This window comes from Megalops cyprinoides, chromosome 15 (assembly GCF_013368585.1).
Source record: "Megalops cyprinoides isolate fMegCyp1 chromosome 15, fMegCyp1.pri, whole genome shotgun sequence".
Lineage (NCBI taxonomy): Eukaryota > Metazoa > Chordata > Actinopteri > Elopiformes > Megalopidae > Megalops > Megalops cyprinoides.
In genome coordinates, this window is record NC_050597.1 from 4,704,325 (window position 1) to 4,719,346 (window position 15,022).

The window sequence follows — 15,022 nt, forward strand, 5'->3', positions numbered from 1 at the left end:
TATGGCCTTGACACTGATTAACTTAAGTTTGTTACGAATTTTTCGTAAACCTTCTATCTTAATATTCCGTCCTCGATGTTTCAGTGGAATGTTCTTCACGGGGAATTGTGTTAACCGAAGCTGTTAAAAAATATATACCTCAAGGCATTCTCGTTTTAAAAATGAAACGGATTAAATCCGTGGGCGAGGGAAGGTGGGGTCTGTACGTACTATGCAAAAAAAAAAAAAAAAAAAAAAAAACTTATTTTTGCATGTTCAGGGGGAAGGGATAAATTCCCAAACACTAGCAAAATATAATCACTTGTATTAGTTTTGGTTCTTTTATTTCACAATTTATAATAATCTCGTCTAATTATACCTGCAAAAGTAAAACCATCTTTAGCACAACTTCCTTCAAACGCTCCCTCTTCACATGGAAAAAATATATATTGGAACATGTTAATACAGCGTCATATGATTCCCACTTAAATTAGTTCATTTTATCGAGCAGTTTTGAACACTTCGTATTGAAAGACTCCTCACATGTCTATTCGCTGCGTCTCAGTTTGCGTTAAGTAGCCTAAATTTCTTTTCAATATGCTAATTGACCAGGCTGTAAAGACCTGGATCTTCATAGTAATATAAATGCGTGAAACATAAATTATTCGTAATTAGGCCTGAATACAACGCAGAAGAACGCATTCTTGAAGTCAAACGGTGTGGACATTTTTTCGCAAACAATGCTTTGACGGTGGTTTACACAGTCTGGTACGGTCTTGCACGCTAGTATCGTACAGCGCCTTTGAGTTTTCAGGCGGGGCTGCAAGATTATGAGTCATTGATGAAAGCATGAGAGGGAAGGCAGAAACTACTTCCTGCTAAATAGTGAGTTTTAAATTCTACACACTACACACACTAGCAACAGGAGCCGCTGCCGCCGCAATCCGGAGTGGTTTGGATCGCAGGTTGCAGGACTCTGGGGCTGAATGAAAGCGCCTGATTTTCTTCATTAGTTTAATCGACCGCTTCAGGTAAAACATTTTAAAGACTACTGCACCGGGACATCAAGTGCAATAGTAGGCCTATACTTATATAGTTAACATTAGCTAGGTTAGGGAGCGTTGTGCATTGTTCGACACATGGATGCAGCACGCTAGCTTGCTATCAGTCTGATCACATGCGGAATATCTTGTAAGAAAGTACTACTAGAAAATTGGAATTATTTTGGATTCGACAGCAGGCTTGGCCTCCACTAAAACTAACGTTAGCTGGCTAGACAGTATATGAGCGGGCTATCATTAACTAGCCACCTGATGTTAGAAACAGATCGAGCTAGCTACATTGTCTTAATTAGTCACTATACAGTAGCTGCTGGTTACTTTGATCAGAGACGGTTATTCTATGTCCTTAGGTTACAACCAACCACAAATTGATGGACGTCAGAAAACAGGGAAAAGGCGTTGGCTAGATAGTTAGCTAACGATACCTACCCTGTTAATGCATTTTCAATTGACTGATAGCGGGCTAGCTATGACGAGTATGATCACAGGGAACTGCAATTCTGAGCATTTTGCGCAAAATACGACTAGCTCAGTCGAATATTGCTTCTAAAATTTGAGGTAACGATGGGTGAACGTGTCCACTTCAGATTCCAGACAAAACTGCTCGCTAAGGGCAAGTGCATTTAGCTACCTAGCTAGTTGGTTAGCGGTGGCTACGACATGGTTTGCAACTCTGAAGCTTGCGTCCAGAACCTGACCCTCCCTACAATAAATTGGGCAATGAATGAGTCATGACTTCAGTATCATCGAACGTTTGACTGATATCATGTAACTGCTGAAAGCGACAGTAAAATCGGTATCTTGTTGAATCATTAATGAGGTAATTAAAGAGGTGTCTCGAATGGCTACACCTGGGTTCACTGCGCCAGGATTGCCATCTCAGCCTCGCCTTCAGTTGTATGTTGCTAATTGTATAAATCACTTTATAAATCATTTTGACCAGGTTTTCACCACTTCACAACCCAATTCATAATAGGACTGTGATGGTGTGTGCGCGCTTTTATGTGTATGCATTTTTATTTTTATTTATTTATTGGTTATCGTGCTGGTCTGTATGTTCTGTAAGTTTCCTAATGCGCAATTTTGTCAAATTACAAAAATAAAAAGTCGCGTTGTGTTGACTCGAAGGCAAATAGAAGTGGCATTTTAAAGGCTAGCATAGGCCAGCTGCAACAACTGAATTACAGTTCGGGACTGCATGAGGCATTGCGTCATATCTGCGCACAACTCGCGAATTGAAGATAAAAGTATCAAAATCACATGAATACTGCGGTTATAACATGTTTCCTGCGTATGTCCCTGTTTTACTCTTGCAGGAAAAAAGTACTGTTCAAGACTTACTCTAATGCTTCATGCTATGAACATATCAAATTCATGTAACTGCATGAGTTTGTCTTAGACTTCTGTGGTGTTGGATAGCTAACATAACCACACCTTAAATAACCATTATCGTTAATCTATCATTTTAAATTGTAAAAGTCTAATTCAGATGTTTTTGTCAGTTAGAATTTTCAGTGCATGTTACTATATGGTAGTCATGGACAGCTTTAGTGCCTTTTCTCTACATTATCTGAAAGCTTACATGTGTTGAATTTCAGACGATTGTAGTTTCAAGACTGTGTGTGGAAGAATAGTAAATGATAGCGGCATGTGAGAGTGATTGTGTTTGATTAATGTGGTGTTTATGAATTTGACATAAGAAACCCTGTGTTGACACCACTGAGGCAAATCCTTTAACATGCAGTAGGGGGCAGCGAATGGGTGCTGGAATCCTAGGAATTCCAGTAAACGCACTTGTTAAATGATGCAGGTGGTCATAGTAAGTCTAGTCCTAATCATTTTTATTAAATGTCATAGTAGCTTTAATAGGCTATTGCATATAGCCAGTCGGTATAGTTATTGGAAATTTTGTCAGTCGTCCCCAAAGCCTTCTGTCAGGACATCCTTGGGACAGGTATTGCTAGTTTTCTTTCATCTTAAACTTTTAGATGGTAAAATTCCATACCCACCGTTTCTTTCTGAGCACAGGTAAGGTGTGTGGCAGCAATTAAATGGAACTGTTACAATGAGTTAAAGCACTTTGCCTCCCTTACTCAAAGGGCTTGCCTCTTTGCCAGCTTGGACAGTGTTTCAGATGCTGCTACCTAACAGATTTGGACAAACATTGAACACATTTTCCTGTTTAACAGTAAATAAGATGTGGTAATAAAGTTCCAGTGTCTAAAACCGAAATGAAGGGAGATAGGTGAAAAATTTGTGCTTGTAAATCTTTGTATACATCTGGAAAAATAGCATTTCTCTCTTCTCTGAAACCATTTGTATTTCAGAATGAGCCATTCCAGGTTTTAGGCCTGCTGGAAATAGATTAGTGTAAAATGGAATTCACAAACAGGTGAATTCCACTCTCTATGCGCCGACTCATTTCTGGTTTCTTTCAAAACCTTGAATGGCTTAAGCTGTTAAGCACAGGAGATGTATTTTTCAAAATGCAGTTACCATGTCCCTCCATATGTTCTTCATAAGTTGCTTTAACAGGCAGTTTTATCGTGAGGTGAACTGATATATAAAGTAAAGGCTAAATGAAATGCTAAAGGGCCCTTTTTTGTTGGTACTTGATTTAGTGTCTTCCTGTAAGGACATGTTTCCTGAGAGACACGTGCAGCTCTTAACTTGTTTTAAAAGAATCTTTTAGGTGACAGTTGTTCTCCATTGACAGCAATGAGTACATCACCGCACAAATTTTAATTCATGTTAAACGGAGCTCGCCATTATTGCTCATTCTCTGAAATGCCTACACACTGCAGTGTGTCTCCATAGATCCACAGTGGTTGGATTTCAACACACATCCTAAACTTTTGTGACTTGTGACATCCATTGTGTTATAGTGAGTGAGTTATTGCTTCACAGTCATTGCCATTATTACACACAGCCACCTCTGGACATTTTCTGTCCATAGGTCTGGAGATGCAAAACAGTGATTATTGGGCAGAAGAAATGTGCAATCTTTGGTGGGGGGCAGTGGTTGAGGGAAGTCTCCTTGTGATGCGAATCACCTCAATTGCAGGCCTGAGGGCTGACATTTAAATGTGGTGGCTTTTCCTGTGGGTTGCATTCTTTTCTGGCAGTATTCCTCAGGTTTGTGTGAATTATAGCGTTGTATTATCCAGGGTTATGAATGCTTCCATCTGTGGAGCTGTGCAGAAGAGTAATTGCATAAATTGCACATTAAACCAACCGATTTTTTTTTTTCTTTTGAAAATTGGGCCTTGAATCCTGGAAGCTGGTTACTGTTTCACTGGAAAAGCTCCTAGCTTGATAGAAATGATGAAATTGGGTGACCAAAATCACCTAAATTAGTATGTGAGTCACTGAGTGCAGAGGGGTTTTTTTTTAGGTCTAATTACCTCTTGAAAATGAACAATCACATGCCAGGTATGCATGCGTTCGCATGGTTATTTTCAGTGCTAATCATTGCCGTAAGTGTTTGGTTTTAAATTGTAGTACAGTTAAGGGGATTTTACAGGCCTTGCTGCTTTAATTCTGTTCTCAGAAAAGGTCAGTCTTCTGGTTTGGTCATCTGTAATTCACTGGAATACCAGTTTATTGTAACTGAACTTATTTTTAAATGAAGCTGAACTTGAAGAATGCTGTACTAGAAAGGTGTTTAAAATTGTTGAAGGTTAGCATAGGAAATGCATGTTAAAAGAGCAGTCGCTTTCTCAGTTTTATCGAAGGAATGCTGAATGATAGGTTTACTGCTTTTGTGACAGGTTTCTCCAGTAACTGAGTTCCTGAAATTGCAGGTTCTCTTTCATAGTTCTCAGAACATGGTAAATGCAGCCTGAAACAGATGGAGAATAACTGACCCCATCTGTCATTTACCTGTCATTTATACCCAAATGGTGGGTTTCTCAAGGGACTTTAAATGAATGAGGTGTGCGCATTGTGAAAGCTTCCTCGATTTGGAGAAGCACTTGTATCTGGAATAATTCGACTCTTGTTAGCTGAAGGCTCTCTCTGTGAGGACAGCTGTGTGGATATGGTGGGTCATTATCCTTTCCCTCTTGTGTAGTTTTTTCAGCCTTCCCTGCCTTTCTTATCTAGCAGTTCACCTTTACTTTCAACTTTGTTAATTGATCATTGCCCCCTTTTGTTTCAGTAGTTTCCTCATGTCTGCCCTACAGCTCTGCCTCTGGCACCAAGAGTGATGACATGGTATTTAAATGAATTAACGACCCCGCCCACAGCACTCGTCACTTGATTGGCCAACCAATCAGGGACCAGGGAAGTTGCTGCCTTCTCATGCTGCTCACCCATTCTACAGACTTGAAATTCTCTATCAGAAAGCAAAGGGATGTTCTGAAAAGCAAAAGTGTTGAAAGCAAACTTTTGAACACTTTCCTTAAAAAGGGGGGGATGAAAATAAACACTTTGTTCAAAAGTGTATTATGAAAATAAGAGAACTTGGGGATCAATCCTAATATGGAAACTTTAATAAAATTTAGTTAAACGAACTGACCTCATGAATAATTGACATTTCAAACCAGAAGATGATGTTCTGTTGATTTTGGTGAGATTTGACAGGAATGGCGGTGTCGATCCTCTGTATGGTGACCTGTGTATCTGGCAGTGGAGAGACAGCCACAAAGAGTGCAATTCCTGTCATTGTAGTTGGATGCAGGTAACTCTCAAAATCCTTTCATGGCTGAGCTGTCATTTGAAATGTTTAATGGTACCGTGGAGTGTGTCTTCACTTGAATGGCCAGTTGAATACAAGAAACGTGAATTCCAGTGTTCCAATTTTCATCATGCTCAAAGCACTTGGTATGGCATAGGATGGTTAAGATTTCCGGGGTGTCTATATCATTTTATCTGGTTTAGAAAGGGTGCCAAGGATTGTCTAGCTTCCTAATAAATAACCACACACACACACACACACACACACACACAAAAAAAGACATTGAAGGATGCTGCCTCTGAACCTGAATGGGAGAGCCCCACACATTTCAGTCATGGGACAGATTTTTGTTTTCTGCGTCAGCCCTTAAAACCATCCACAGGATCTCCATGGGGGGAGCTCTGTGCAGTGCTCTGTGGTCAGAACAGTAGGTCTAGTCTGTTTGCTGTGAGAATGTGTGCGTTTTGCTCCTGTTTTGGAGATTCAGGGTGTGGAAATGTTTGTGGGGGCTCTGGAGCACTGTAGGCTTGCAGTGTGCCTGTGAGGATATCTTTGTTATTTCAGCATTTCGGTTTGTTCTGAGCCCCTGGTGAGCACGCTCAGTATCATGTTGAATAGTTTTCCATTGGTCTAGTTGCGCAAATCCCCCCCCACCAAAATTCTGGCAATGCAACATATTGGATGGAAAATGCACTCCTGAATTTATATTCACCTTTTTTCTTTTATCAGAGCATGAACACAGCCAAAGCAAACAGTCAAATATTAGCCAGATCCATTCACACCTTTGGGCTGTTTGTGCTTCTCCTCTACAAATATTTTATTTGTGCTTTCGTCATATTGGTAATGTACATTAGTATTCAGTCTAAGATGAGTAGGTTTTTCCATTTATTGGTTATAGGGCCTTGGATAATGATTTGAAAAGGCATTCGAGCTTTAAGATTTAAGAGACCCCATAAGGAAGATTCAGGTTTGTATTTTCAGGTGGCTCTGATACAATGTGTAAGACTAATCTTTCTGTTTATAAATGGTTTAGTAATTAGCTGCACAGTTGCATGATTAAGCCAAGCATCAGGCAGTCAAGAAGGTTGTGGGTGATCAGGGTAACCTAGAAAAGCTTGCCTATATCGAGCACCTGTCCGTGTTTAAATATCCTCGTAACCGTCAGTGTTAACCTTTGACCTTTCGGTGAGGTCGTGGGGTGGGGATGGCATCCTGCGTGCAGGGTGTGGTGAGTCCGCAGAAACACTCAGGAAATGTTCAGGAAACGTATTTATTATCTGCCCTGTTGCAAAACATCCTGGGTGGAGGAGTCTAATTTTAATGTATTGACCACAGCCCAACTGTCCACAAATGCCCCCTGCAACAGTTCCTGTTTACCGTGCAGGTTTCAGCAGCTGCTGTAGGCCAGATATTGTTAAATCATCAACATGGTGTAGGGGTGGGTGTGTCCCAGCAGAGTCGTATCATAAAGTGTTTAATTTCTCAGTTGGCTTCGCGGTGAAAAGGTGATGGTGTTTGAGGCATAGCCTACAATCAGTTTCAGCATCTACACTTTGTGCCGGACAGATTTGCACTGCAATATCCTCTGTGTGCAACTGCTGGTGGGTTTCGAAACAAGTTGTTTTGCGGCAAAATACCTACAGAAAAGTTGCTGGAAAAGGACCTCTCATCTTTCAAAAAATTTGGATGCCCAGTCTTTGCCTGAAGCGTTTTGTCAGCCTGCTGGTACACCGTGGCTTGGCAGGCAGGGGGTTGCCTCTGGGTGTGTAGTGGAAGCAGGTGTCATGTTTACAGAGGCTGCTGAAAGGAGATCCACACCCACAGGACACATGTTGGCGTTTAACCGCAGACCAGATATTGCTCTCCCAGCATGCCCTGAAACAAGATTGATTCAGAGATTTTGTTTTGATCTGTCTCCTCAAATCAATGGACTTGATTTGAGGAGACAGATCAAAACAAAATTGTTTGTTGTAACTGCGTTTGGATTTCTGACAATGCTTCTGGTATATGCTCAAGATGTCAGAAATATACATCGCTGTCACCAGCGTCACATTTTCTTCTGTTTTAATTTGTATATGTATTGTGGGTGCTGGTTGTTCTATTTATTTTCATTTCTGCTCAGTTCAGTATTTGACTGTGTTCAGTTATTTGGGTAGGATTGGATCAGCTCACACATGCAGGTGTTTTTTTAATATATGCCTACTCAAACTTCCTTACAAGACATTGATGTCTAAATTGCCTGTGATGCACATATGAATCGTTTAAGTTTTAGCTTTGTTTAGGGGCTTACCTGTTGTAAAGTTTTACTCCCTGAAATATTAATATTAATAGTCTCTATGCCAACCAGTCTGTTACTGTTTTTGCAAAAGCATTTATGACAGGAGTTTCAACAAATTGTGTTAAGTTAAGTAGAGGGGGTAGGATGGGGTTACATTACTGGATAAACTGCCCCTGTTAAAACTGCTTGCATTGTCCTGTGTTTAGGTATCTGCATTTGTCATGTGTAAATGTGTAACTGCCCAATGACCAAACAAATACCAGAACATATGAGTGCTCGTCCTGTTCCACTGCACAGCTGCAGTGAGTTGAGCAGTCTGACAGCGGAAAGATCACATTGGTGTCTTAAGACAGAAGGCATGTGCTGATGTCTGGCAGATAATGTCCGTTTGTTTTCAGTTCTGGAAAAGGGGGTGAAGCTTAATGCCTTGGTGGCATTGTGAACATTCTAAAAACGTTACACCGCCATCATACCCATTCATAGCCTGCCAGTGTCGGAGAGAATTGCGTGGCATTCTCCAAACTAATTCTGTTATGCACATAATATGGCCAATCCTTTTCCCATTCTCAGTTGCTCCCTTATCTAGTGATAGCCCTGCTGCTGATAAACTGTGTCTCGGGGGTGACTTAACAAGGGCGGCAGTGTTGCATAGTGGTAAGGAGCAGGACTCGTATCTGAAAAAAGTGCTAGTTTGATTCCCCGCTGGGGCACTGCTGTTGTACCCTTGGAAAAGATACTTAACCCAGAATTGCCTCAGTACATATTCAGGCGTGTTAAATGGGTAAAACTGTAACCTGTGTAAGTCGCTCTGGATAAAAGCTTCTGCTTGATGCCAATATTGTAATGTAATATAATATGGAGAACTGCGGAAATGTGACATATCACCTGTGTTCAGGTGCTCAGATACTGTGATCAGTGGGAGCAGCGCTGTGTCAGCTACTCTGTGTCAGCTCTAGCCTGGGCCTTGTCCTCCACATGCTCCCAGCAGCCTCTTTGGCTGCTCTCTGAACACTCCCTCCCTCCGCCCCCCACATTAAATACCCGGTTTCACTGTTGGTTTTCCCATCGATAGCTGAATTCGCCTCCCGCTAATGAGTCATCTCCAGTCCTCCTCAGACTCGAAGGCATTATGAAATTACAGCTAATAGCTGAGGTCATTGAGCGATTTAGCAAAGCTAATAAAATATGTTCTATAATGTTATCACAATGAGAGCTAATGTACTTTGGTCCCTGATGCCAAAAACAGCTATATGCAGTAAAAGAATCCATGATTTTATCTGACCATGCAGAAATGATAGATTTTTTCCAGTGTCTGTCTTGAATATCACAGCCTCGCCTGCAGTATTAATTGGCAGTCAATCAAATCTTGCAGTGCTCTGGGAGAGTTCTTCAGTTACGACTGCGTAACTTTTCCTTCTGTCTGAATCTACCTCCATTTACCCTCCCATCCCCCCAAAGTAATCTCACATGAATCTTTGTTAGGCTAGAAATTGGTAACCATGCAAAATGTCAAAAAGCCTTTTCACTAAGGCACATGATTTCACTTGATGACTATTGTAAGACACCTTGTTGCATTAGTAACACTGTGTTGCCTTAATTTTGCCATGGAGCATTTGGAACAATGATAAATTATAAACAATACAACTTTGTGTCATACATAGTTACAGATGGATGAGTAGTGATGATGCCTTGATCTGTGGACTGTAGATAGTAATAGAAAGTAATGTAGATAATATTAAATTGTGTGGCTGATCTCATGCTGAAGTTGTTGGAAATGAGCTTTCTGGAAAAACGAAAAATTCTCAAATTTAGAGAAGGGGCCAAGCCTGTTTTTTGGAGACCCCTGTGGGGTGTTGGTTTAAAGGCCACATCATGGTAACACTCTTTTGCAAAGGGAGCAATCCGTTTGAGACATTTAATCAAAATATGCAGAGCAAGTCCACAGCCTTCTGTCTCTCTGACCGTCTCTGTCTCTCAGAAGACCGAGATACTTGCTGAGAATCGCATTGACCACAACACTGGTCTTCTTTCATATCCTCTCTTGGCATTAATGGAAGGACATGCTTGTGCACAGACACTTTGTCTAATGACCTCAGTGCTGCAGAATGTAGAAAAACACAGCAAGCCCTGTATAATTTATCTGCAAAACATGGAAAAAATGCACAGGCTTAGGAAAAATCTTTGGATGCTGAAAATTCCTCGTCGGGTGTTACTGTTTTTTAACAGCTGGAGATCATTGATGAGTCACGCTAATGGAGCTGAGCTTTGTTTGTTTTCGGTCACTTGTTTTTGAACATCGTGATTGAAACTACATTTTCCCTTTTCCCATCAGATTGATTTACAGCCGGAAAGTGAATGTGGCACTGCACTTCAGTGCCCTGATTTCTGGTGTATTAATTGCTTTTTGAATCAAATTTGCTTTTCAGTGGTTATGAAAATAATTCAGAGTTTCTACTTTGCTGATTTATATGCAAGTGACCCATTCAGCTCTCAGAGCTGAAAGTTTTTTTCTGTCTAAATTTCTCCATTTCTCATTTTACACAGGCCTAGAATACAAGAGACTCTCTTATTAAAATAAACCACAGTTTAATTTTTTTTGACAGTATGCACCATGGAAACGTCCCATTGTTTGAATTCCATGCATGAATAAGAAGTGCCAAAAATATCACGGATAGCGCTTTGGAGAGTTTTTTGAGTGAAGAAAAAGTAGAGAGAGATGGCTGTAATATTGGGTTTCCCGGGAGCAGGAGTAATGTGAGCCAGTTTTATAACAGAGTGAGAAGTACCTGAAAGAAAGGATGTCTTGCTGACTGAAAAAATGCAAGTCAGGAAATGAAGGGAAATGGCTTTGAAAAGTAGGCACAAGTCAGTTTTAAGGCCTACAAATGAGGCAGACATCATAATGACAGGTGAAGGCCGCACAGGCAAAAAGGGATCAGCAAGAGTCAGTGGAAAACTTTTCAAGATCGCAAAAATGATTGGGAAAATCATCACCATGGTCAAAAATGGAAAAAGGAGTCAAGCTCGTCCACCCAAGGTGAGGGTGAACGTGGAAAATGGAGAGAGCTGGAAAACAGAGGTTACCAGAACTGTCTTTTAAGTTGCAGACTGTACAGTGCCAGAGATTGAAATTCTGAGCGTTTGGCATATGTATGAGCAGACTGATGAATAATGAAGCTAAGTCAGTGGGCAGCCTGGCTGTGAAGCAGAGCCTGGAAAGCTTTGGAAGGAGAGGTGGGAGCCTTACAAGAAGAGGCCAGAGACGGTTCAGGATGGAAACGAGGGATGGAAAAAGTGAAAGTAGATCCATCAACAGACTGAAAAGAGGAACTGCGAGATCGACAGGAGTATCCGAGCGGATGGAAACGGCTGTGGTCGCTAAGCGGTGATCTGAGCTCGTTCCAGAAAGTGACAGATATCATTACCACTGATTGAATAATGTCAGTGAACGTTTATACAGATATTCTGGCTACCTTGTCAGAGGCTGTGATACAGGGAATGGTGTGAAGCAGCCACTTTACATAACATTTGCTGTATCGGTGGGAGTCTGAGGCCTCCTAGCTTTACCTCTGGGAAATATGTGCTATTTCCGCAGGCGATAAACACCCAAGAACAGGCTGTGTGTTTGGGTAATGCATAACATTTAAAGATAGCGTAGCGATGGCAAAAACAAAATGGGCTGACTGACTAGCATTTATCGCCTATTGACGCCTTGCGCAGGCTTTGTTTTCCAGTGAGATCAATTTCTCATGTATCTGTTTTGTTATGTGCCTACCTTTTACCACTGATTAGGATTTTCCACAAGTCCAGAGTACAGTTAAAGTATACACAGTTTAGTAAGTCGACAGCCACAATTGCCTGTCATAGTTCAGATTATAACAGTAGCTTAAACCCTATTCTAGGCATATTACTAGTGCTGCAGATCCTTAGGATTTGTTAGGACAAATTTCTTTGGCAGGCTGATTTTCAGTGGAGGCTGCAGTGGTGTTGTTACCTGGTCTTTTTCCTCATTATTTTTTCCATTTTGCTCCACACCTTCTTTCTGTGTGCAGGGCTGTGTGCATTTATTTGTGGAACTGACTGGTGGGAAGGTAAATATGAAAAACATGATTGCAGTGCAAGTCTGAATATTCAGTGGAAAGGAAAGCGAAGCACTACACAGTACATCACTATGTCTTTGACATCAATTACAGAGCAATCGGTGAATCACATTGTAAATGTTTTATCCCAGTAAAAGACGTCAGTATGATTAAGATAAAAGCCACTGGAAGTATGGTGCATACATATGATGCATGGTGAAACCTTCCAAAGTGCCATGCACAAAGTCGTTGTTGATCAAGCTCCTGTTTAATGAAGCGTAAGAACATGAAGTAAATGGTCAGAGCTTCAATTACTAGAAAGGGTAGAGACTGAAATGTCAGGCTCTAAAGAAATTGCTATGGACATTACCATATTAAACATAGTCTATAGCACATGCAGTTTCAAAGGTTTCATCGTAAACCTTTAATTAGCTCGGAGGTGGCACATGTGTCCAAAAAACACTGTCAGGTCGGGGGGGGGGGCACTTCAAAGAGATCTTTAAAATATCAGATGAAATGCTTTCTCGTGAATCCATCCAGACACTGCATGGTCAATGGAAATAAGGCATTGAAATGGAAATTGGTGTCCATTTAACATGCCTTCTTTCACCCACCACAAGTTAATCAATTGACATGACCTTGAAACTCTGGTAGGACTTTACAAATCACAGCTGTACAACTCAGTTTTACAAGGCCACTTTCCCTTTAAATACGGTCAGCATTTTCTATGCATTTTTAATGTCTTTGATTGTTGTAGACTCTTTAAAATATTAACTGCTTTTATGTTTTTAATGGAAATGAGCAGATGTGTCAACTGTACATACAAGTTAGATAAACAAGGAGTTGTTGCAACATGTGGCAGAGATGGAATGATAGCAATTCTAGGGAAAGTGTGAAGATTTTTTTTTTCCTCAAAAAATGGTATTAGCTTACATTGGCAAAATGGCCTACTGCCAGGCTGAGACTCTTCTGTCTACGATTCCTATTTTGGGCTATATATAATATCTTAAAATGGCAGCAGTGAAGAAAAACGCAACCAGACATGCAGCTGAGTAATGCAGCAGTAATTAGGCTTACGCTCTGCATGTTTGACCTGAAGATGCAGCATTGCACGTCTCCGAAACCAGAGTTCCCCTGCGACAGCTCATTCGGGCTGGTACTGATGGTTGCCCTGAGTTTACACTCCAGGTCTCTTGAGACCGGTTGGGTGCAGGTCAAAATCACGAGGAAGAAAGACTGAAATGGCACCAGGTAGAGCGATCGTTCAGAGGGGGAAAGACATGTGGTGACAGAAGAGAAGATAGAGAGGGCGTGCCTATAATGGAATGCAGCTGGTGTTGTTTCTTTTTTTTTTTAATTCTGCAAAAAAATGTAATATTTTAAAGGAATGCATCTTGGAGTTGTCCCATATTAACCCATGAAGAGTAATATCAGTGAAGGCAAAATTAGAAACGGTGTAGATGTGTGGTTTCAGATCAGCCCGTAACAGTACGGTGCGTTACTGTTGGGTGGTATTGTGGTTGTCACCTTCGTATGAACGCACTGTGAGTGTCAAAATCCTTGTATGTGTAAAAGTATACTTGTCCAGTAAAGTCTGATTCTGATTCTGAGGTTGTTTAAGCAGAATTACAGTCTTTGGCCAAACCCAGACCCTAGAAAGCTCTGTTCCTTTTACCCGCCCAAAGGGGATAACCCCGCTTCAGCTGCCGCAAGCGAAAGCGGTATGTCGGAACCCCCAGGTGGGGGAGGGGCGGTGCTCCTCGGGGCCTGCCCGTCAGGTTAAAGGAGCTGTGACCCTTTGTGCCCCTCTCATCTCATTGTCCAAACTTGCAAACCAGCGTGATGGATGAAATGTCCGACCTGACAAGCTCACTGTGTTCGGACGAGTGGAGGAGGGGAAAAAAAAAACCAGGCACAATACACTGAGGAGAGCACAGTTTGCTCTGCAGAGAGCCCCCCTTCCCCCACTCCCTCTCCACTAGAATGGGTCATAAAGTGTAAGTTCTTCAGCAAAAAAAAAGAGGACTAACAAAAGCCTGTGAGCCAAAAAAAAAAAAGAAAAGGGGAAAAAAAAGTGTGGCTGTTGTTTTCTGCCCCAGCATGTGCCAGGAGAATGCTAATCGGTATGTCCTCGCTCCGCCCCCTTCTGAAGAGACCCACACCACAAGCTGTTCCCCAGACCTGTGTCCCAGGCTCCTGTTCCTTGTGTGCTGTGAGATAAAGCCTCCGAAAGAGAAGGAGGAGAAGCCTCACCGGGGGGAATCGTGTCCCGATTCGGATCCAGAACATCCTGTTTGTTATCAGAATGTAAGAGGGAACCACGGAAATCCAGTGAAGCTGGTGATATTTTTTTTTTTCCCCTCAACACGTGGTAGGTGAATTCTCACTTGCTTGGAGGCACATCTTTTAAAGGTTGGCTTGAGCTAGCAGGGCTTTTAATTGAATTTAACACTGTGCTTTGTTTTACACTCAGTTATCGCCTATATGCTGCTCTTTGCCAAGACCATTATTTGTTTGCAGCGGTCATTGTGAGAAATGCATTCTCAAATACCTTGTTTGACAGGTTCTGACTAACTCATCTGTATTGAATTTGGAGAGGGAAGCATGTTGATCAAGCCCTTGCATTCAAAAAGCATTTGTTTCTAAATCATTCTGTCTGTAAAATGAAAGTAATGTAATTGAGTATTTCAGTCCAGATCTTTTGATTTTCCTTAAATGTAAACAGTTTACTAAAGTGATCCATGCTGCGTAGAGTTGATACATTTTGTTTTTGGTTTTCCTTACAGTAAAGTCTGTTGGGTATCAGTTGGGTATATTTTTATTCCTCCTGCTCGGTGCTCTGATTGCTTCAGCTTTCTCTGGGGAAGCATATCGTTGAACTGTGAAAGGATCAGAGGTCTGCAGATATCCCTGCATGTTCTGTACAATAAGTCAGCACAGCCCTCCC

At 41.4% G+C, this 15,022-nt stretch overlaps 1 protein-coding gene across 3 annotated transcripts in view; it reads left to right on the forward strand.

The window, feature by feature from the left end:
• Positions 1–870: 870 nt before the first annotated feature.
• The window catches only part of LOC118789677 (gamma-adducin-like), a 62,916-nt gene continuing 48,764 nt past the window's right edge, over positions 871–15,022 (forward strand). For 2 of the 3 annotated variants that reach the window (XM_036546189.1, XM_036546186.1), the window contains exon 1: positions 871–1,010. The gene's annotated coding sequence lies outside the window, so the exon portion shown is untranslated. Of the gene's footprint in view, positions 1,011–14,286; positions 14,447–15,022 lie in introns of those variants that run through there. The other variant, XM_036546188.1, reaches the window with a different exon arrangement.